Source organism: Emydura macquarii, unplaced genomic scaffold (genome assembly GCF_026122565.2).
Source record: "Emydura macquarii macquarii isolate MOO-44397 ecotype Brisbane River unplaced genomic scaffold, CSIRO-AGI_Emac_v2 contig_1253, whole genome shotgun sequence".
Taxonomy (NCBI): Eukaryota; Metazoa; Chordata; order Testudines; family Chelidae; genus Emydura; species Emydura macquarii.
Window position 1 is genome coordinate 39,688,679 of NW_027131390.1, and position 23,832 is coordinate 39,712,510.

The following is a 23,832-nucleotide window of genomic DNA, read 5'->3' on the forward strand; positions in this document are numbered from 1 at the left end:
CCAGCTCTCGATCCATTTTATAGTCCATTCATCCAACCCATACTTCTTTAACTGGCTGGCAAGAATACTGTGAGAGACTGTATGAAAAGCTTTGCTAAAGTCAAGGTATATCACGTCCACCACTTTCCCCACATCCACAGAGCCAGTTATCACATCATAGAAGGCAATCAGGTTGGTCAGGCATGACTTTCCCTTGGTGAATCCATGTTGACTGTTCCTGATCACCTTCCTTTCTTCCAAGTGCCTTAAAATGGATTTCTTAAGGACCTGCTCCATGATTTTACCAGGGATTGAAGTGAGGCTGACCAGTCTGTAGTTCCCTGGATCCTCTTTCCTCCCTTTCTGAAAGATGGGCACTATATTTGCCTTTTTCCAATTATCAGGGACCTCTCCCAATTGCCATGAGCTTTCAAAGATAATAGCCAATGGCTCTGAAATCACATCAGCCAACTTCCTCACTTGCTGGTGGATTCTCTGTACCTTAAAGGCTTTAAATCACGATTTGAGGACTTTAATAATTCAGTCATAGGTTAGGGTTTATTACAGGAGTGGGTGGGTGAGGTTCTGTGGCCTGTGTTGTGCAGGAGATCAGACTAGATGGTCATATTGGTCTCTTCTGACCTTAGATCTATGAGTCTGTGAGCAATGCTGGCAGCTTTGCTGTGGTTTAGAAAAGCATCCCTCCTTTCCTTTCCATCCCATCCCTTGCAAACCCTGAGAAAATTTACATTAGAAAATATTTGACCCAAACTGCTCCTGAATTGCTTTGGGATTTTTTGTTTTGTTTGCTTGTTTTTAGATCATTTGCTGTTGCCCATGAAATGTCACCCACACATAAAATTACCATATCACCATTGCATCCCTGGTGTGTGTGGAGGAAGATCTGTGACTTCCCAGGCTGTGACATGGCAGACGAAGCAGATTAGTTGGATTCCCTGGACGTGCACGTGTCTGGGGAGGCTGGAGAGAAAAGAGGGAGACACAGTAGACAAGTGTTTCAGGGGTGTCTGTAAAGACTGTGTGGTTTCTGAAGCTGGTTTGAGTTCAGCGAGAACTCTGAACTGCTGCCGCTTCCATGCTCCCCATTTCTTCTGCTTTGTTAAGTGGGCGTGCAGCCTGCCGCCCTGTACGAAGTGCGCAGCTCCCATCGGCATTACTGGAAGCTGTGTGGAGTTGCACTGAGAAGAGGAAAAGCCTGTGGGGTTTTATAAAGTGAATTCAATGCTGGCGGAAGGTGCTGGATTGATCAAAGCCTTCTCTGCAAACACAGAGCAAGTAGCTCTGGCAGGATCCTCTCCGCATGGAGTTGTTTTGAGGCTCCACCCTCAGCCTTTAGTCCCCAGATCCTACATAGTTTTACCATCTATTTCTGGCCCCAGTTCTTAGCTTATCCATTCCTTCACTTGGTGCAGGAACCAGTGAAGTGGGGCAGATGGTTTGGAGCCACCTCTGTGCCTTGGCTGTGCAAGGGGGGGTCTCTCTGTCTGGTGTAATTAGAGCAGCCTCAGCACTGCTCTAACTTATCCCAAGGGCAGCTGAGAATAGTTGGATTGCTGAATGCTTAGTTTCTCTTCTTCCAGCAAGAGACCTTCAGTCCCACAACAGCCCCTCCATTAGGGCCTGCCAGGGGGACAGGATGCATGATCAGAAGAGCTCCATCAGCTCTACACCACTTTAGGAATACCTTTGTTCCTCATATAGCTCTGACCATACAGAAGGCTCTGCAGGCTTCTCATCACTTTTGTCACCTGTCATGGAGCCCTTCCCTTTCTGCTGCATCTTCTTTGAGATGTGGTGACTAGGCTTGAGCACAGCACTCCTGACGAGGGCATCCCACTGGTTTACGTGATAGCATTCAAATTCTTTCAGTGTTTTTCTTTGTCTCACTCTTATAGAATCATAGAATATTAGAGTTGGAAGGGACCTCAGGAGGTCATTTAGTCCAACCTCCTACTCAAAACAGGACTAACCTCAGTTATATCATCCCAGCCGGGGCTTTGTCAAGCCTCATCTTAAAAACCTCTAAAGATGGAGATTCCACCACCTCCCTAGGTAACCCATTCCAGTGCTTCACCACCCTCCTAGTGAAAAACTTTTTCCTAATGTCCAACCTAGACCTTCCCAACTGCAATTTGAGACCATTGCTCCTTGTTCTGTCATCTACTACCATTGAGAACAGCTTAGCTCCATCCTCCCTGGAACTCCCTTTCAGGTAGTTAAAGGCAGCTATCAAATCCCCCCTCATTCTTCTCTTTTGCAGACTAAACAAGCCCAGTTTCCTTAGCCTCTCCTCATAAGTCCTGTGCTCCAGCCCCCTAATCATTTTTGTTGGTAAATCCTAAATTTATGCTTGCTTCAGACCACTGCTGTGCACTGAGCAGAGATCTTCACTGAGCCGTGTGACACCCAGATCTCTTTCCTGAGCATTCACAGTTAATCTAGAACCCAACGGTATGTCAGATTAGTTCAGAGTACTCCTTCAATGGGTCTTAGCAGGCATTTGCTGACCCCCGAGTTCATCTGCCATTGTGCACTTCAGTTTGGACCCTCTGAAGTTCCTCACAATTAGAGCTGGGAGAAATATTTTGGCCAAAACGTTTTTTCAGTGAAAACCTTTTATTTTTTCGCAAATTCATGTCAGTGTCATGGAATTGTTTGCATTCAATAAATAAATAAATACGCCTGAAAAAAATCACATTGCATTCTGACACTTTTGAAGAGGAACATTTCAATTTTTCAGTTTGAAATAACTCTTCAAGTTAAAATTTCAAAAATGTTCATTTTTGGCCCAACCCAAAATGATTCCCCCCACACACTTTTTGAAATTACTGGTGAACCTAAAAAAGCGGTTATTCGCACAGTTCTGCTCTCACTCTTCTCCAGCCTTGACAAACCTAAGTAATTTTGTGTCATCTGCAAATTTTCCCACCTCAGTGTTCAGCTTCCAGCTATTCTTGAGGGGTGTAAAGTCCAGAAAGGCCATTACAGCTGGGAGTGCAGCACAGGGCATCTCTAACCACAGCTGGGGTAGAACCAGCCCCTGAGAATGCTAAAATCAGGAAGGCACATTGCTTCGGTCTATCTGCCAGACACAGCCCCAGTTCAGAGATTAATTGGGATCTTGCCATTTAATTACTTGGCAGAGAGAGGCCCAAATCCAAACCTAGGATCTAAGTAAGCTCCAGCCTTCAGGGGAGGGAAGTGTTGAAATTCAAGCCCTGATGTGGATCTGAATTTCACAGCTGATTTCACAAGACAGATGAAAAATCAGGACTGAGGGTGATCTTGGAGTTCTGTGATGCAGCCAGGGATCTGCAGTGGCTGCTATTTACAGGGCAAGTGCCATGTAATTGTAGATTGAACATGTAAGGTCAGATGGTGCCCGCAGCCCTCGGATGCATGTGTGCAAGTTGTGGTACAATCAGCAAGAGTCCTGTCTGATTCTGAAGACAGAATTTCTCCAGTTCTTTTTTCCACCTTCATTGTGTGGTTCAGGCTGCATGGTAATCTCTTTACGTTCCATGCCCGCCTATTTCCTTAGGACACTAGCTATGCTGGCTCAACATCTAGAGACCTGCTCAGTTTCCTGGGGTTGGAAGTGTCTGTTTGGGGTCATTTGCTGAGGAGGCATTGGTTGTAGAAAAGGGTTACTAGAATGATCCGTGGAATGGAAAACCTGCCTTATGAGACGAGACTCAAAGAGCTTGGCTTGTTTAGCCTAACCAAAATAAGGTTGAGGGGAGATATGATTGCTCTCTATAAATACATCAGAGGGATAAATATCAGGGAGGGAGAGGAATTATTTAAGTTCAGCACCAATGTGGACACAAGAGCTAATGGATATAAACTGTCCATCGTGAAGTTTAGACTTGAAATTAGATGCAGGTTTCTAACCATCAGGGGAGTGAAGTTCTAGAACAGCCTCTCAAGGGGAGCAGTGGGGGCAAGAAACCTAGCTGGCTTCAAGACTGAGCTTGATAAGTTTATGGAAGGGATGGTATGATGGGATAGCCTAATATGGCAATTGACTAATCTTTGACTACTGGTGGTAAATATGCCCAATGGCCTGTGATGGGATATTAGATGGGCGGGTTCTGAGTTATTACAGAGAATTCTTTCTGGGTGTCTGGCTGGTGAGTCTTGCCCACATGCTCAGGGTTTAGCTGATCACCATATCTGAGGTCAGGAAGGAATTTCCACCCAGGCCAGAATGGCAGAGGCCCTGGGGGTTTTTCACCTTCCTCTGCAGCATGGGGCACAGGTCACTTGCTGGTGGATTCTCTGTTGGATTCTCTGAACCATGAAGTCTTTAAACCATGGTTTGAGGACTTCAATAACTCAGCCATAGGTGAGGGGTCTATGACAAGAGTGGGTGGGTGAGGTTCTGTGGCCTGCCTTATGCAAGAGGTCAGACTAGATGATCATAATGGTCCCTTCTGACCTTAGAGTCTCTGAGGCGGGTGAGCTTCTGGCTGCAGGGAGACAGGGAAGACAAGACTTTTTGGAGCGGCCAGTCCAGTTCCCAGCTTGTTCTCCAGACACAAGTTCCCACCTCCTGCTGGGAACTGAGGTCTCGGCCTGGGGGCCGGCGAGTGGGGCAGGCCAGGGGGTCATGAGGAATGTAGGAAAGGATGAGGAAGGGGAGAGTGAAGGAGCAGGGGCAAGTTGGGAAATGGTGCTCTTCCTTGAGGGCACAGAAAGGAGGAGAAGGGCCCAGTCAGAGGGAATCAGCTACTGTCCCTCAGTGATGAGCAGCGAGGGCTTAAAGGGTTGAGGAACATGTCACTGCCACATAATTACCCAGGCCCTACCCCACCCCTATGCATGGTACCCAGTGACGGCCATGGGCTCGCCTGGCTGTACGCTGGGGCAGAGTCGGGCCCTGAGAATCAAACAGCCACGCAGTGCCTGAGTCACTGCCTGCCACGTGTGACCTGCAATGCAGGGACTTGTCACCCTGCTGGGGCCCGCGAGGCTCTGAAAGCAGTGCTGCCGCCTGGTTCCTCCTGCTAGTTTGATTTTTGAATCTATTGACTCTGGAACAGCTTCAAAGCATCAGCTCTGCCCGTCTTCCAGGCAGAAGCCGCGTTTTGTAAAACATTTGCAGTGTCCCTATTCATTACAACTTTGTGAAAGGCCCACAGAACAGTCTCTTCACTGCGTGGCACGATGGTAGCAACTTCCCGAGCAGGGCAATGGGGCCAGAGCACCCTGTTAAAGGGGGCCGTGGCACACACCTTCTGCATATTTACTGCCCTGGGCAGACCCCTCCAGCCGCACCTGCCCAATGAACCAACCTGCTGTCAAGGCCTCCTGAAGATGGGTAGTGAAATCACAAAGCCGTAGCCCCTTTCCCCCCTTGTGATGTGTGGAAGGATGGGTGTGGGATGGGGAAGGCTATATGCACACACACACATCTACACACACAGCTCATGCTTTGCATGCACACACATACACAATTGCACATGCCAAACTTTGCTTTGACTTTCAGGTTCAGACGAACTCAGTGCAAGTCTCAGTTTCATGCAGCTTGACTGTGAAACCCTGCACAATTGGAGATCTGCTCTAAGCGATCAATCTAGCATCAGGCGCCCTGGAGAAAGATCTGGACGGGGCGGTTGGATTGCGAGTATCCGCCCGAAGGCTGGGGGAGAGTTGGATCCAGAGTTCTGGTTCTGACCCAGATCTGTTCCAAACAGGGCCCACGTTGGCTGTAAGCTGGGCTTAGTTCTGAGTTTGCAGCTACATCCCATGCTGCATGTTGTGTGGAGTTCCATGAGAAGCACCTCACCTAGCTCCGTCCACAGGCTAACACAAAGCCTCATCAATTTCTGACCCTGCTGGTGGGCTCACTGCCAAGGGATCTGTGGCATGCACCCTCTGCTCATAGCTCCACCCATGCTGCGACTTGACATCAGATATCAAGGGGAGAGGCTTGAGAAGCAATCAGAGAGGTATCTAAAATCCAACCAAACCTGGCCTTTGAGAACCTATTTCAATCCTGCAGGGGATGTCATTAATGCAGATGGGGATTAAAATACTGATTTCTCTTCTACAGCACTTTCTAGTCAAGGATCTCCAAGCACTTGACAATCATTAATTAATTTAGACACAGTCCATCCCTGGGATGAAGGTAAATGTTATTGTCCCTGTTATACAGATGGGGAAACTGAGGCGCAAAGGCATACAGTGACTCACCTCATAATCACACAGTGAGTCAGTGTCGGAGCCTGGAATAGAAACCAGGAATCATGAGTCCTAGTCTCAATCTCTAACCATTAGACAACACTTCCTCTTGTTTGCTTGGCTAGGTCCCCTCCCAGTCCAACAGATGGAAAATTTATTGCTAGAGCATCCAGAGTTAAAGAAGCTTCCCATGACAATCTTACTTCCTCCATGTCTCCTAGACAGCTGTAGCACATAGATGGATGGGTTCCCCGGGGGAGATGGACAGATGGGAAGAGAGGGACCTCCAACAAGTATTTATGAATAAATAAGAGCTAGAGATGGGTAGACAGACAGACAGGAGATCAAAATTCCAGTTCTATCCAAGCTGGAAAAATATAAAGGGAGAGGAGAAGGTTTGGTTAAGACAATGCACAGGCCCCCAGGACTAAGAGCTCATCCATATTTCAAATACCAGTTAGACAAACAAAACAAGAACCAGAGGCAGCAAGGAGACCGTTTGTCATATCAAAAGGGGTTTCAGTGATACTTTCCTTGGCTTCCTGTCCCCTTGAAGTGTGTAACTGGGAGGGGGGTGGGGAGAAGGGACACCTCCCTCTCCATCCAAATCGCTCCCTGCCACAGCTGGAGATGGCCTGTGTGTAATTAACCTGCAAGCCAATTCCCCAGTGGTGGCTGCCAGGCAGATCAAAGCGCTCGCACATCTTTGTCTGAAACCGGCAGCTGAGGGGAGCAGGGAGGAAAGCAGAGCAGGGGTGGGAGAAAGTGTGTGTGTGCTCCTAATTGATAAAAAGAGAGAGCATCTTCCTCTGAGACATCTCAAACTCTATCAAAATGTAAGAGAAAGAGAAAAAGGCTTTCTTTTCCCTTTAAAGGAACATGCTGAAAGCCTAACTGCTTTCAACAGAAAAGTGGCCTGTGCCATCTGGGCCCAGCCAGAGCCCCCTGCATGGGCATCATGCAGCCTTATGGGGACTTTTGTTATCAGAGGACTGTCTGACACCCATAGTAAGTGGACATGAGCCCAAGCTGTGAACTTTCCCAAGTGCGTGGGTGTTGAGCGATGTGTCCCAGAGTTCTGGGGATCTCCATGTTACTGCTGAGACTCAGCAGTAACATACATAAACTACGAGGTGTACTGGCACGTCTGCCCTGCATGGGTATCCACACATCACAGGCTAAAGGGTCCAGCACAACACGCTCAACGGATGCAAATTGGCACAGCTCCATTGATTTAATGGAGCCTCGCCAATTACACCAGCAAAGAATTTTGCTTTCACAGCAATGCAATGGGCTCAGGGTAAAACCCACAATGTGTTTCCCAGGGACAGTGTCTTCTTTTGTTCCAAAATCCTGATTAGGAATCCAAAAGCAATGCTTGCGGGCATTATATCTGGATCATGGGGCCGAGGTTGGGTCCATATATAGTACTAGTGGACCTTGGTGGTGGTCTGTCCTATTGAGGCTATCATATTTATTGGTATAGCACGATTTCAACCTTCACCCAGAAAGAAGCTATCTTTCCTCTGATTACATATTTTATAATTAGGATTAAACCCAATAAAACCCAATGATTTTACCAGGACAACTAATTTAAACAACTCCTCTGTAAAGAGAGAAGTTTAAAAGGCACGGAATCATAGAATCATAGAAGACTAGGATTGGAAGGGACCTCAGGAGGTCATTTACTCCAGTCCTCTACTCAAAGAAGGACCTACCCCAACTAAATCATCCCAGCCAGGGCTTTGTCAAGCCAGGCCTTAAAAACCTTTAAGGATGGAGATTCCACCACCTCCTTAGATAACCCCTTCCAGTGCTTCACCACCCTCCTAGGGAAAAACTTTTTCCTAATATCCAACCTAGACCTCCTCCACTGCAACTTGAGACCATTGCTCCTTGTTCTGTCATCTACTACCATTGAGAACAACCTAGCTCTATCCTCCCTGGAATCCCCTTTCAGGTAGTTAAAGGCTGCTATCAAATCCCCCCTCATTCTTCTCTTCTGCAGACTAAACAAGCCTAGTTCCCTCAGCCTCACCTCACAAGTCATATGCTCCAGCCCCCTAATCATCTTTGTTGCCCTCCTCTGGACTCTCTCCAATTTGACCACATCCTTTCTGTAGTGGGGGGAGGGGGAACTGGACACAGTATTCCAAATGCAGCAATAAAACTATCACCCAATTTTCACCTTGCAGAACTGAATAGAAATAAAACCTGAGATTAACCATGCCCTGCTTGTAGATCTTATGGGAACACTGAACAGACACATTTCAATAGCACACGCAGTGTCTCTGCTCAGCGCTTGGACTCAGTTCTGCAGCACAGGGCCCTTCTTGGTGATACTCATCTAGTCAGCCACAGAAGCCCCCAGAGCCATCTCTTGGTCTAGGGCAAGAAATAAATAAAAGCACCAGATAGATTGAACTGAACCTAAATACCTGCCAAATACACAGATAAATTTGCCTGGCTGTTGGGACCCATGAACATCTCTAATATTTATGGCTAATGGCAGAGATGACCCAGATTCAAAACCCTTGGTCTGAATTAGAGCTGGTTGAAATATTATTCATCAAGTATATATATATATAGAGAGAGAGAGAGAGAGATCCAGAAGAAAATCATGATGAAAAATCTAAATTTTGGACAAAATTTTTCAGTTTTAAATGAAAAACCAGAAACTGGAGGAAAAAATAATTTTGGGATTAAAATTAACATTTTTACTAATAAATGATTTTAGGTAACTTTTTTTTCTTTCAATTTTCAGGGAAGGGGGTTTATTGAAAAACTGGGGGGAAAATGGCAATTTGGGGCCAGCTCTAATCTGAATTTCCACAAATGTCTGGGACCAAGTTGGCATCCAGAGAATTAAATTAAGGAAAGAAGATAAAGCATCTTCAGCTACACAAATCACATTACCCTCAGAACTTTTTGATCACATTGTGCCTTTTGTTTCAGCAATGCAATTCCCTTGAATTCAGGGGGCTTGTGCCTGTGCAAATGGGAACAGAACTGGGCCCCGTATGGTGCAGAAGACATGGAATTTTCATTTGACAAGGTTTTTTCCTTATGCTTTGCTGTTTTCTATAAAGTGAAGGCATTTTTATGCTGATCAAAGTGGAAACCTCAGAGCTTGAGAGGGTGCTGTCCATTGTTTGCCTTCTCCTGCCCTGCTGCAACAATCACCCCTGGAGACATCATCTCTTGGTAAGGGAGTTTGGTCTCGTCTGTTAAGTCTTTGGCTTCTCTGCTGAGATTGCCAACAAGGACGTTCCTTAATAAAACTTACAATGGTAGTTTGGCAAATTTAGATACTTCAGTCCACTCGCAGCTGCACGGGAACTAACAACTTGTTTCACAAAGGGACCACTGGGAAGTCAGGTATTGGAGATCTAAGTCCTTTCCTGGGCTGGCTTTGAACCAGGGATTAAGAGCGGAAGGGCTTCATGGGCTGTTACCAGTCCTGAGCTACACTCTGCTCCCTTCTGTTTGGTACAGTTCGTGGGGCTCTTCCCCCACCCCCAGCGTCCCTGCACATGCAGAATAGTCCATCAGCCCCGCACCATTTCCTAGGCAGCCCCACACACTCACGTTATGACACCATGTCGAGCTGATAACCCCAAGTGAGATGCAGTGTGGGGAAAAGATTTCTGGCTTTAGATTCTCCATCTGGTTGATTATTGGGGATGGAGGAAGAGAGACAGAGAGAATGAAAGCAACCCCCCAAAACTGATCCAGAAAGAAGGCATGCATTTTTACCAGGGAGGGCAGATAACCACTCAAACTATTTACAGAGGGTCGTGGTGGATTCTCCATCACTAGCAATTTTTAAATCATGGTTGGCTGTTTTTCTAAAAGCTCTGCCCTCGGAATCATCATGAGACAGGTCTCTGGCCTATGCTATGCAGGAGGTCAGACTAGCTGATCACAATGGTCCCTTCTGGCCTTGGAATCTAGGAATTCTTCCATTGAATATTTTCGTTTTCTGGGGGGAGTTTATTTTAACCCACAGCTAAGCACATGTTCCCTGGATGTGGCCCCCATTGCGTCTGAGACTTAGCTGCCCTTTAGAGCAGCGGTTCTCAACCGGTGGTACGCGTACCACTGGTGGTACTTCGAAGAAGGCTGGGTGGTACGCGAGCCGTACTGCGCCGCCGAATCCACCGCCGAAAGTTCCCCCCCCGCCACCGCGAAACCCCGCCGCTGCTGCCGAAAGTCTCCCCCACCCACTCCTGCGAAACCCTGCCGCCGAAAAGGGGCAAACGGCAGCAGGGTTTCGGCGGAGGGCATTATTCCCCCCACGTAACCCCGCTGCTGAAAGTCCCCCTGCGCCGCTGCTGCGAAACCCCGCCACAAGTCCCCCCCCTTTTTTTTCCCGAGTGGTACTTGACCTGACTGTACCTGACCCGAGTGGTACTCAGGAAAAAAAGGTTGAGAACCGCTGCTTTAGAGTGTTTATCTTCATGTGGGACAAATGGCACACAGACCATGAATTCTGCACACTGGGTGTGGGGGTCTCTTTACAAGGTCAGGGAGCCCCCAGCATCACAGAGGCAAAAACATCCTACATTTTATTTCACATCCGTATAATTTAGGCCTCTCTGCTGGCTCCTTGGTAATATGGGTTCTGTAGACAGAGGTGCATGATGCAGGGCTGACGATGGCTTCCTTTGGTGGGAAAAGCTTCCCAGATCCACGCCAGCAGGATGCAGGGGAGACCTCGCTTTATGCCTTCTTGCCTCCAGCTGATGGTCAGGCCTCTCTGGCTAAGAGAGCTGTCTGCTGGAGAGTCCACATCTGGAGGCCACACAGGACAGCGCACGGCCACCGCCCACATTATCAGGGCTGCTGCATCTCATGCATTGCCCGGTGACGTTATGGCCTCATGTTGCAACATAGCGTCAGCATAGCACGATGTGGTGCTGTCTTGGTGGGGCCATGATGACACTGTGGTGGGGGCAGATAACGCCCCCAGTCCAGGAGGAGTTAAAGAACTCCTGGGATCCCAATCCTCCCCCACCCGCTGCACCTGGCTGGCTGCGAGGCATGCAGGGAGCCCTTCGCAGGGGGGAGCCCAGCGCAGTTGGGGTGTCGCTCTGAACCAAGCCAGCCTAGTGCTCCCAACCCAGCACACTGGGCTGTTTGCTGAGGAGTAGCTTGAGAACACTGCCCACCTGAGCCCCCGGAGGAAAAAGGACAGGCCAGTTGTTGAAATCCCCAGGACGAGATCTTTTCAGGGGTGTGGGAGCCAAGACTTTCTGCAGAGCCTGGGAGTCTGCTTCCCCTCCAGGTGAGGGAGGAGGACTGGCCCCCAGTGGACCCTGGAGCTATTTTCCTTTTGGCATGGCTTGCTGGAAACGGGTGCACTTGCTAAGAGATATAGTCAGGGAGCTGCACCTCATTCCCCAGGACTGGACCACAGGACTGCTGTTGCTCATGTGAGGTAAGCAGGGCAACTGCTTTCACCCCAAGGGGGCAGCCTTGACACATGACTTGAGGCATGGTGCATGCTCGGCATTCCTGTCGAATGCGAAAATAGCCTGCCTCAGCTACCCAGCGAAGCGGCAGAGCAGGTGCATTTAAAGGGGAGGAGGATGGGGTATTTGTCTCTGCAGTTTTCTTTCAGTTGGTAACTGTGTTGAGTGAAAGTGCTGCTCTAGGTAATGGGCAGGCAAGGAACCTGCCTCTGGCCTTCAAAGGAAAAATGCCTCAACATACACCTAGGGACACGGAGAGCCCACAACTGTCTCTCACAAAGGGGCTGAGCCCCTAATCAATCCCATGCTAATTAGCATTAAGCTTCTTCGTGTATTGATTTAGGACTTGATTATCCAGGGTGCTGGGCATCCCCTCCTCCTGCTGAGGTCAATGTATATGCTCTGTCGGTACCATGGGAGTGCGTGTGCTCCGCACCTTTCCCAGAGGATGATCATGAGCTTCAGGACTATGAGAAGAAGGGGTAAAGTGCACAATTGCTCTCACTCCTGTTAGTGCTGGGAATTTACAGGAGCAAGAGGTAGTGGAAGGATTTGCAATGCATCATCTGCATTACAACATCTTGGGAATGACAGCCACGTGATGCACTAGAGGCGATGGTTCCTTTAGCATTCTTCCCCTGACTGGCTAGCCATCCTTCCTTCCCGCTTCATTGTCAACAAGTGAAGTAATGATCAGAGAGGCTGTAAAGTACCAGCTCTGCAGGTTCCCCATGCAGTGGAAGGATGTAAAAACCTGGGCAGATACTGGTCCTGATGTTGCCTTGAACGCCAACAGTTGGCCAGGTAGAAGACTTGAGGAATTAGGCATCCATATGCCATACTGATTCTTAACAAAAGGTGACTAAGGCAAATAACATGTTGCCTCCCACAAAGAACTATTCAATTGTCAGACTTCCATTGTCTGAAACACTGTTTTATCTGCAATGAGGTTAGGTCCCCCAAAACATACTGCACACATACTGGAAAAAAGCTCTGTGACTCATCCCAAATCCCAGTTATCTGTATAGTTTTCTTGCCTTCATTTCATTCAGATAAACAAGGTTAGTCTGTGTTTGACATAGGAGAGAGGAAAAGTCCTTATTTATGATAAATAAGTGTTTCAACCAAAAGAATCTCTATTAAATGGTGTTTGCCTGTAAATATCTCAATGTACGTGTCAGAGGTAGGCTCAAACCAACCCTCCTCACCCCATAGAACCAGACACTTCCAACTTTAAGGAAGTTTAAGATTTAAAACCAGAGAAAGCCTCTATCATTATAATGGAACAAAGAAACCCCCGGATCCAAACACTCCCAAATGCTATGGGGCATTCTGACTCCAGACCTAGATCTGAATTTCATGGCTTGGGCACATCTCTCACACCAGGCTGATCTATCAAGAGGAATTAGGTAGGCTGGTATTTCAGATTCTGCATGGAATTTGCTATAAACCAGAGGGTCTTTAGCTGTTTAAACAGATTGAGTTTGTCCCTTTACAAATCTTTATGGGCAGGATTAATGACTAGCTAATGCCTTTGATTCTTTGTTTCCAAAAGAGCTAACACGGCTGCACCTTTAGGTTTTTTTTTGTTATCTGCCTCCATCTCTCAAATTATTTATCCTATCATCCTCACAGTGGTATCTGAGCACCTATATCGTTATATTGCACCTATATATCTTGTTAGGCTTTCCTAGCTGAATGGCTGCTGCAGGCAGATTTTGCTGAATATCCATTAAAAAGGATATTAATGAAATAACTTTTACCTAATTAAAGTCAGTTATTGACAAGTTCATCCACTCACAATGTCATTTTGCAAACCAGTAGAAGACAATTGGATTTCCCATTTCACCAGCTGGCTCTCTGCGAGGATATCAGTTATTTACAGGCTTGCTTAACATAAGTTTGCCCCGTTAAATGGCCAGGCTGGTTGAGATCCAATAGCGCAGCCATTTGGCAGAGCCATTCCTGGCAATTGGGAGGAGGCAAGTGGTTGACTAATGGCAAATTTATGCTAATTTGAGTGTTTAGGGCTGCAGAGTTGCTGCTTGTGGTGAACTTGTGGCAATTATTGCAACAGGGCTGCCATCAAACTGTCAACTGAGGCACTCTCGGGTACTGGTGCGTGTGGTGTGCACCTAATGAGAGACAGGCAACCAAGCTAAGGGGCCAGGAGATTGTAAAATTCTGGGGAGGTAGCGACAGGACTTGGGGAGTATGAGTCGCCATTGCCTGGGCACCTTGTGCATTCTCTCACCCGTCGGCACAGTGGGCTTACAAGGCTAGCACATCAGCGTTTTACACTCCGCACAGGGGTGAGCAGCTGCACAGGTAAAGGGCAATGGAGGAGCAGATCGGATTCCTTTGCTGTGTTAGACAAGAGAATGCATCATGATTACTCAGACATTGGACCTGATTTTCACAGGTGCTTAGCATCCATGACTCCAGCTGGTGCTATGGGTGCTGAGCCTGTCTGAAAATCAGACCGTTTCTGTTTCAAAATCTGGACTGGACCAAGCATGCTGGACAACTGGACTGGGACACTGCTATAGGTACGGGGGAAAGAACGCTTAGCTGACAGATTCAGGTCTGGCACCTGTGCCAAACAAGACTTGGCATCCTATATCTTCTCCCTGCCCAACCCCTTACTGACGGGACAGTGTCTTCACTTATAAATGCAATGGACCATATGGGGCCCTGAGTTCCACAAGCACACAGCAATTCCCAAGGCAATCCTGGCAGTGCCTCCAAGGAGACAAAACAACAGACCGTAAACCGGAGCCCATGTCATTAAAATGGCTGCCTGGTTTGATCGAGGAGCCACTGTGACTATCTGGCAATTTCTCCTTCCAAGAGACAGAGTCTGCTGCCTCCTAACCTCTCTTTGTTCACTCAGACTGAAAGGCCATAGGTGCAGTCACCTACACGTCACACATGCCGTGGGGAACATACCCACCCACATGAGTGTACATGGTGGGAACACACAGACATACGTGGGAGTGCACATATGAAGTGCAAACAGCTCACATGCAAAGGCACACAGAAATATAGGAAAAGACATGTTGGTGTGTGCACGCATGCAGGAACACATATGTGAGGTGCAAAGACATACACCCGCATAAACAGGGATGCACAATGAACACAATTGAGTGTACATGCACACACACAACTACACAGTAGGGGTAGGTTGGAGCTGGTATTCGATAGTAATGAGGAGATTGTGCAGAAGGAAAGCTTTCAGAGTATGGGTCTAGAGAGAATAGAGCACCATTCAGAACCCGTCAGCTGAACCATCATATGATCCAAGCACAAGAGAAATCATGCTAAGTTTCAAAACGGACAACAAGATTCTTTCTCTCTCTGGGCATGGTGCATCTAGGGCCAATTGCTACTGGATAAATGCAGGAGGCATTTAATGGCCATCTCTATTCTATCTGATGGAAGACTCTGTTGCAGGGCAGGATACTGCAGCTAATGTGTACAGGGCATGCGGATCTGGAAAAGAGCTCATTGACACAGAGAGCAATGGTAGGGTGTAGCCCTTCCACTGGGGAGGAAGGAATCACTATCAAAATCAATAGCTACTCTTCACAAGAATGAGAGTATCTAAGAGGGTGGAAGTAGCTCTCTTGCAGCTGGTTGGTTTTGGTAATCCATTATTAATGCCTGAGTTACAGGTCCCATGGAAGGTACATTGCGGGTTCAAAGGTTGTCATGGCGAAAGCGTTTGTTGTTTGTTTCTAAATGTTTCTCTCCCCAGCAGCACCTGCCGGCTGGGGGCAGGGAGTTCATCCAGCAATTTATGCATTTTCTCTCCAGCTCTTTTGCTGCGTGGTGTTTCCTTCATGCATATTGCTGGTGGCTTGGTAGCAATGGCAGAGAACTGAGCCCGCACTGTCCCGTTCTTGGGGTGCACTAATCTGCTGCCACTGTAAGTGCAGGAAGATGTTATTTACCAAGCAGAGTATTCTGCGTGCATAAAGGCATTAGGAGTTTGGTGATTGGAACACTGTGAAAAATTGTCTCTTCTTGTGCTTTACTGACAGCAATGTCAAAGGACCATACTCGATGGGGGAAGCTTTAAAGATAAAACTAGAGGTGCGCCCAGAAGGCAGTACCTAGATTTGTGTGAGGTACAGCTCAGGTTCAGAGCGGCATCAGGAAGAGGATATTGTTTTAGCTCTGAAATCGCATTTTCACATGGCTTTGGATCAGAATGGCAGAAGTCAACTTAGATTGGCTGTCCTCACAAGGTTTCTGCCCTGTTGAACCTCAGTCTCTCCAGGACAGCTTTTTCTCATGAGATTTCAGGTGTATCTGAACTAGAGATGGATCGGAACCAAAATCCCAGATCCAGTTTCAGATCCAAGTGGGCGGCTTAAAGTTACCTCTAGAATGAGCGGAATCCAAACATCCTGAACTTTGGGAAAGTTCATCCCAAATCCAAGCTAGAATGAGTGACAGGACCTTTCCGACTTTAGACCTAACCTAAAACCAACTATTTGAATTCAAAACAGCCATAGATGAAAAAAAAAGCACACCAATAAATATTTTGGGGAACTCTCAAGGATCCTCATTTAGGTTACTATGTGGCACAAGAAGAATTCTTTATCTCTGATTTGGATTAAGGAAAACTGTAGATGGAGTGAAGGATACTGTGGGTCTAGCTAGCCTTTTCCATTGCCTCCTTTTGCAAACACTATAGAAACCAAGCCCTTCAATCTGGCACCTTCTCTACAATAATGACATTATCAGGGGATCTAGTGGAGCAGGTTACAGATTGGCTGGTTCACCCAGCTCTACTATCTATTTATCTATACCAATAGGGAAGGTGGCTACAGCCTACAAATAAAAAACTAGCACGCTGTTGTAGTAACAAAACCGTCACTACAAAAAAGATGCAAAACAGTCATTCAAAAGACAAAAGACACTTCTAAAAATGACTGGATGTTGCTGTTGCCAGCCTCTGACTCACCCGTGACGTGTGTGTATTTCTCAGAGGTATGTGCGGTGAAATACGCACATCCGCTCCAGCAGCTTTATGCTGCGTAAAAAGGCCAGAGCAGTTTAAAGGGGCCCATTTTTCTGCTGGAAGGAGCACTCACTGCAGGCAGGCACTGCAGAAGATGGATCCCCTCGCAAGCACTGGCCTAGAGAGTGTTCCAGGTCCGGCGAGGCACGCAGCCCTGCAGAGATCCCAAGCAATGCTGCTGCCCCTGGGGCAACCTGTAACTTAGCTAGGCGCCCAGGACTGTCCAGGTTGTGCCAGGAGCCGCTCCAGACCTGCAGCACCCCAGGATCGGGAGAGCTTCCCCTGCCCCAGTCCATGAATTCTGTACTGTGACGCGTAGGTATGTATATACTGCAGATCCACACCGGGCTGCAGCTGGCCCAGGCCAGCTGACTTGGGCTCACAGGGCTTAGACAACGGGGACCCTGCGAAGGAGGAGAGTCCCACAGCCTGGGCTCCAGCCCGAGCCCCAACATCTACAGTGCAGCTTTACAGCCCTGCAACTTGGGCCATGTGAGCCTGTGTCAGCTGGCCCTGGCCAGCCACGGCCCAGTGTGGAATTGCAGTGTTCGTGGCGAAACACCAGATCTCACGCTGGGTGTCTGAAAGTGTTTGTCATGAGAAACTAAACATGGGCCATTAACTTTCACTCTCAGCCAAAGCTCAGCTAAGCACAATGTCTGCACTGGGTCACATTTTCTCTTCTCTCCAAACACTCTCCATCCCCTGAGCACACCTGTTGCTGGGATGCTTGGTCCTGATAACACCGAACAGATTCCACTCAGTCAAACCACGCCTCCTGGAGAAACTCTCTGAAAAAGCCCCAAATGTTTTAATGAAGGAACTGAAAGGACAGCACACTTCTGGGACATCATATGAAAAATTGGGTCTGTCCTAATTTTACCAGGACATATGGTCACTTTCCCACGAGGAATACTCAGAAATGCTGTAACACTGCTGGCTATATACAATCAATCCTACATTAAACTGCTCACATTTGGGATCCTCCTGCACTCGCCCTGTGTCAGGAAGAGTCACCTATTGCCCATGTGAATGACCCCTTGGGTGAAAGAGTCTGGTCTCCACCCCGAACCTCTCTTTATTCAGTCGCTGTGCATGCCCTCAGGTTTTTGCCCTTTTCACTTATTTAATTCTAAATCGAAACACTGTCATACAATATACTTGACCCTTGCCCTGAAAGGAACACACTTGGGATGAGAGAAGAATTCACTATTTATGCCTGTCTAATTCTAGTTGTTACTATACCATCCTGGACAAATCCCCATTTACCACAGTAGAAATCAAGTCATCTCTGTTCTTTCAGTCCTGAGACTTTCGACAATAGATCCAGAAGGACTGGCTTTGACTGAGGGAAAATGCTCAGTCTTGATTAACTCTCTCAAGTGACTGTACCTCTGCCAAGGGGTATTTCCCTGTAATAACCTTCCGCCCCCTCCTAGCCTCTTTCTAGAACAGGTGGAGTGGGTCTCTATAATTCTCCTTTCTCAATCCCCCTTGGCATGCAATATGGTAGGAAAGGTGCCTTATCATAGAAATGTAGGGCTGGAAGGTTATCTCAAGAAGTTATCTAATCCAACCCCCTGTACTGATGCAGGATGAAGTATACTAGATCATATCTGGCACGTGTCTGTCTAACATGTTCTTAAAAATCTCCAGTGACAGGGATGCCACAGACACTGTAGGTAACCTGTTCCAGTGCTTAACTAGCATTGTAGGGAGAAAGCTTTTCCTAACACCTAACTGAAATCTCCCTTGCTGCAGACTGCAGCTGATTACTTCTTGTCCTACTCCCGGTGGACATGGAGAACCTAGTTAGAGTCCTACTTGTTATCAGAGACAGATGTATGTAACTAATTAACACAGTGTGAATGACATATATGACAATCAAATGTATAATTCGAAATTTGCTTTGTGGGAATTCAAAGGAAACACTGCTTGTCAGCAGCATTAGCACTGGGGAAACTTGAGCACTTGATGCTGACAGAGCGAGAACCTGCAAATGTGGTTCAATCAGAATCCACTCTGGGAATCCAACAACATCTGAACTCTTGGCCGCAGTGTCAGAACCTCAGATGCCATATGTTGGTGCTACATCAGTGCAGCTATGCCAAAGTACATCAGCTGAAGATTAGGCCATGTATCTTATTATTAATAATTATTTGTATTGCAGTGCTGCCTAGGACATCCAGTCATGGACCAGGACCCCATTGCGCTAGGTGCTGCACAGACCCAGAATGAAAAGATGGCCCCTGCCCCAAAGAGTTTACAATTGATGTATAAGGCAAGACAGCAGATGGATGCAGACAGACATGGGAGCACAAGCAAACAAAGAGACAGTACTGGTCAGCATGACAGGCAGTGATCTCAGCACCCCCGCAGCCTAACTGCTGTCAAGTTTTTGTAGGCTTCACAGCAAAGGTGAGTTTTCAGGAGGACAATGAGGTGGCTTTGGGGATGTTTATGGGGAGCTTCTCCAGTCTTTAGGGATTCTCCCATCTCTGCCGACGAGCTATAAAGGGTGGGACGTCCTGTATGTCAGGGTGCACCCTCTCCTGCTCTCTGCCTTCAAGTAACCCACCTGCACGAGAACCTTCTGCAGTCTTCTCGCTAACATGACCATTCTAGCTGTTTGTCGTTCACATGGGGACATTCCTAGGCCCTGCTTCTGAAACAAGAGCTCAGCAGCCTCCCTCTGCTCGCAGCATTTATACCGTCTTCTTTTTTTATTTCCTGTTGTGTTAACAGAGCATCTAATGTGACTAAATAGGACAACCGGCTCTCCCATCCCCATGAAAAATAAATGATGTGCTTTATACAGCCCTCATCTTGGCTTCCCCAGCTCTTGGCATGCTCCACCCCCAAGCAGCCAGTGGTCCCCACTGGCCAGGTGCAGCACACACGAGACCCAGAAGCACCTCCTGGGAAAGCAAATAGCCCAGTGCACCGAGTATCACTGACGCCAGCCTCAGTCAAGTGTGGTGGAGGTAGGGTTTGTGGAGGAGGGTTGAGAGAGGTGCAGGGGTGTGTGTGTGTATGGGAGGGGGAATCTAGGCGCTGAAAGCGGCCAAGCGGCAGCTTACCCTGTTAAATATTAATCATCTCTGCTTCTGCAATTTCGGCAATGCGTCTGGGCCCACCACTCTTGAATTTTTCATTAACACCACTCACTTCCAACAGCACTTCTCCCACTTCTCTCCGCCAGTAGCCCCCTATCCCCTCCCCACCATCAGCCACCCACTGCCACCAACCTTTCCTCCTTGCCACGTTCCCTACATTACTGGCTCCTACATCTTTCCCTCCCCCATTCTGCTCCTAGGCTGTAGCTTGGCAGGGGGGAAAGGGACACAGGTAGGGGAGGAGAAGAGGAAGAGAAGGCAAAGGGAAGGAAGAACAACCCTCTGAATTCTCCGTGGGGGGAGGGGGAATGTAAGGGCAAGCCAGCAAGTCCCATGCTAAATAATACATGAGGCAGGTCAGGGCAGAAATGCTGACTCGGGACTGGGAGCTTTTTAAACCGCACGTTCTAAGTCTTCTGCAGGTAAATCAGGAGCACAAATGCATATGCTGAAGGGGGGCCCTGAGTAATTTCCACCTAACTGCAGCCTAAGTCTTCTTTGCCAGCACAGCCAATGACTGGAGAGCCATGCCCTGCACCTCACGGTGCGTTAAATAGCTGGAATCAGAAGAGGCAGTGGCGAGAATCAAGGCTAGAGAAGCTCATACAGGTAGGCTGAACATTGAGAGGGGAATGTGAAGAAGACCTAAGTGAGACTATACATACTAACTCTCAGCCACAGCCCAGGGTTTTTAACCCTGTATTTACCTCTGTCTTGGTTGTAGCTGGTGCAATTTCACTCATTACTGGTGTAAAATGACTGATAGTAGAAATGCAAACTCTGCAGAATGAGAAATACCAGCCTTGTCTAGAGCTTTACCGTAGAGCAGGATTTTGCCTTTCAAAATATGAAATGTGTCCCTTTTTTAAAAAATGTAGAAATTAGAATAATAGAATCATAGAGTTGGAAGGGACCTCAGGAGGTCATCTAGTCCAACCCCCTGCTCAAAGCAGGACTAACCTACATTAAATAATCCCAGCAAGGGTTTTGTCAAGCCGCAGTTTAAAAACCTCTAAAGATGGAGATTCCACCACCTCTCTAGGTAACCCATTCCAGTGCTTCACCACCCTCCTAGTGAAAAACTTTTTCCTAATGTCCAACCTAGACCTCCCCCACTGCAATTTGAGACCATTGTTCCTTGTTCTGTCATCTACCACCACTGAGAACAGCCTAGCTCCATCTTCCCTGGAACCCCCTTTCAGGTAGTCAAAGGCTGCTATCAAATCCCCCCTCATTCTTCTCTTTTGCAGACTAAACAAACCTAGTTCCCTTAGCTTCTCCTCATAAGTCTTTTTTGCTGCCCGCCGCTGGACTCTCTCCAGCTTGTCCACATCCTTTTTGTAGTGGGGGGTCCAAAACTGGACACAGTACTCCAAATGCAGCCTCACCAATGCCGAATAGAGTGGAATAATCACTTCCCGCGATCTGCTGGCAATGCTCCTCCTAATGCAGCGCAATATGCTATTAGCCTTCTTGGAAACCAGGGCACACTGCTGACTCATATCCAGCTTCTTATCCACTGTAACCCCCAGGTCCTTTTCTGCAGAACTGCTGCCTAGCTTGTCGGTCTCCAGTCTGTAGCTGTGTATGGGATTCTTCCGTCCAAAGTGCAGGACTCTGCATATGTCCTTGTTGAACCTCATCAGATTTCTTTTGGCACAATCCTCTAATTTGTTTAGGTCCTTCTGTATCCTATCCCTACCTTCCAGGGTATCTACCGCTCCCCCTAGCTTAGTGTCATCTGCAAACTTGCTGAGGGTGCAATCTACCCCATCCTCTAGATCATTAATGAAGATGTTGAACAAAACCGGCCCCAGCACCGACCCCTGGGGCACTCCACTTGTGACCGGCTGCCAGCTAGACATGGAGCCATTGATCACTACTCGTTGAGCCCTATGCTCTAGCCAGTTCTCTATCTATTTTATAGTCCTTTCATCCAACCCATACTTCTTTAACTTGCTGATAAGAATACTGTGAGAGACCGTATGAAAAGCTTTGCTAAAGTCAAGGTATATCACGTCCACCACTTTCCCCACATCCACAGAGCCAGTCACCTCTTCATAGAAAGCAATCAGGTTGGTCAGGCATGACTTTCCCTTGGTGAATCCGTGTTGACTGTTCCTGATCACCCTTCTCTCTTCCAGGTGCCTTAAAATGGATCCTTGAGGACCTGTTCCATGATTTTTCCAGGGATTGAGGTGAGGCTGACCGGTCTGTAGTTCCCCAGATCCTCTTTCCTCCCTTTCTTGAAGATGGGCACTACATTTGCTTTTTTCCAGTCATCAGGGACCTCCCCCAATTGCCACGAGCTTTCAAAGATAATAGCCAATGGCTCTGAAATCACATCAGCCAACTCCCTCAGCACTCTTGGGTGCATTGCATCTGGCCCCATGGACTTGTGTATGTCCAATCTTTCTAAATAGTCTTGGACCTGTTCCTTCAGCACTGAGGGATGTTCACCTCCTTCCCATTCTGTGCTGCCCATTGCAGTAGTCTGGGAGCTGACCTTGTCTGTGAAGACAGAAGCAAAAAAGGCATTGAGTACCTCAGCTTTCTCCACATCCTCTGTCACTAGGTTGTCTCCCCCATTCTGTGCGGGGCCCACACTTTCCCTAATCTTCTTCTTGTTGGTAACATACCTGTAGAAACCCTTCTTGTTCCCCTTCACGTCCCTTGCTAGGTGCAACTCCAATTGTGCTTTGGCCTTCCTGATTTCATTCCTGCGTGTTCGAGCAGCATTTTTATAATTCCCCCTAGTCATCTGTCCAAGCTTCCACTTCTTGTAAGCTTCCTTTTTGTGTTTAAGTTCACCAAAGACTTCTCTGTTAAGCCAAGTTGGACGCCTACCATATTTGCTATTCTTTCTGCACATCGGGATGGTTTGTTCCTGTGCCCTCAATAAGGTTTCTTTAAAATACAGCCAGCTCTCTTGAATTCCTTTCCCCCTCATATTTGCCTCCCAGGAAATCCTGCCCATCAGCTCCCTGAGGGAATCAAAGTCTGCTTTTCTGAAGTCCATGGTCCGTATCCTGCTGTTCTCCTTTCTTCCTTTTGTCAGGATCCTGAACTCGACCATCTCATGGTCACTGCTGCCCAGGTTACCGCCCACTTCTACTTCCCCTATCAAATCTTCCCTGTTTGTGAGCAGCAGGTCAAGAGAAGCACGGCCCCTAGTTGGTTGCTCCAGCACTTGCACCAGGAAGTTGTCTGCAACACTCTCTAAAAACTTCCTGGATTGTTTGTGCTCTGCTGTATTGTTCTTCCAGCAGATGTCAGAATGATTGAAGTCCCCCATGAGAATCAGGTCCTGTGAACTGGAAACTTTCCCTAGTTGACTGAAGAAAGCCTTTTCTACCTCGTCCTCCTGGTCTGGTGGTCTGTAACAGACACCCGTCACGATATCACCCTTATTGTTCTTGCTTCTAAGCTTAACTCAGAGACTCTCAACTGGCTTGTCTCCAGTTTCATAGTGGAGCTCAGAGCAATCATAGTTCTCTCTTACATACAGTGCAACTCCTCCACCCTTTCACCCCTGTCTGTCCTTCCTGAACAGTTTATACCCATCCATGACAGTGCTCCAGTTGTGTGAGTTACCCCACCAAGTCTCAGTTATTCCAATCATGTCATAGTTTCTTGACTGTGCCAGGACTTCCAATTCCTCCTGCTTGTTTCCCAGGCTTCTTGCGTTTGTGTATAGGCACTTGAGATAACTAGCCGATTGCCCTACTTTCTCAGTATGAATCAGGAGGCCTCCCCTACTGCATCCTCCTCCTCCTGCTTCCTTGTGGTGTCCTACTTCCCCACTTACCTTCGGGCTTAGGTCTCCGTCCCCCATCGAACCTAGTTTAAAGCCCTCCTCACTAGGTTAGCCAGCCTGTCTGCAAAGATACTCTTCCCTCTTTTCGTAACAAAATGTTCATACATTTTTTCCTTCTCTTTTTTCATCAGCTTCAGAGCTGGTCAAAATATACTGAATTTAAACTGTGTGTGTGCATGCATGAGGGGGATTAAAACAAATCATGAAAAT

General features: G+C 47.6%; 1 long non-coding RNA gene across 1 annotated transcript in view; it reads left to right on the forward strand.

Annotated features, from left to right (window-relative positions):
* LOC137154044 (uncharacterized) overlaps positions 1–23,832 on the forward strand; it is a 75,866-nt gene that overhangs the window by 37,842 nt on the left and 14,192 nt on the right. The window contains exon 2 of the long non-coding RNA XR_010920039.1: positions 18,860–19,107. This is a non-coding gene — a long non-coding RNA (uncharacterized lncRNA). The remainder of the gene's footprint in view (positions 1–18,859; positions 19,108–23,832) is intronic.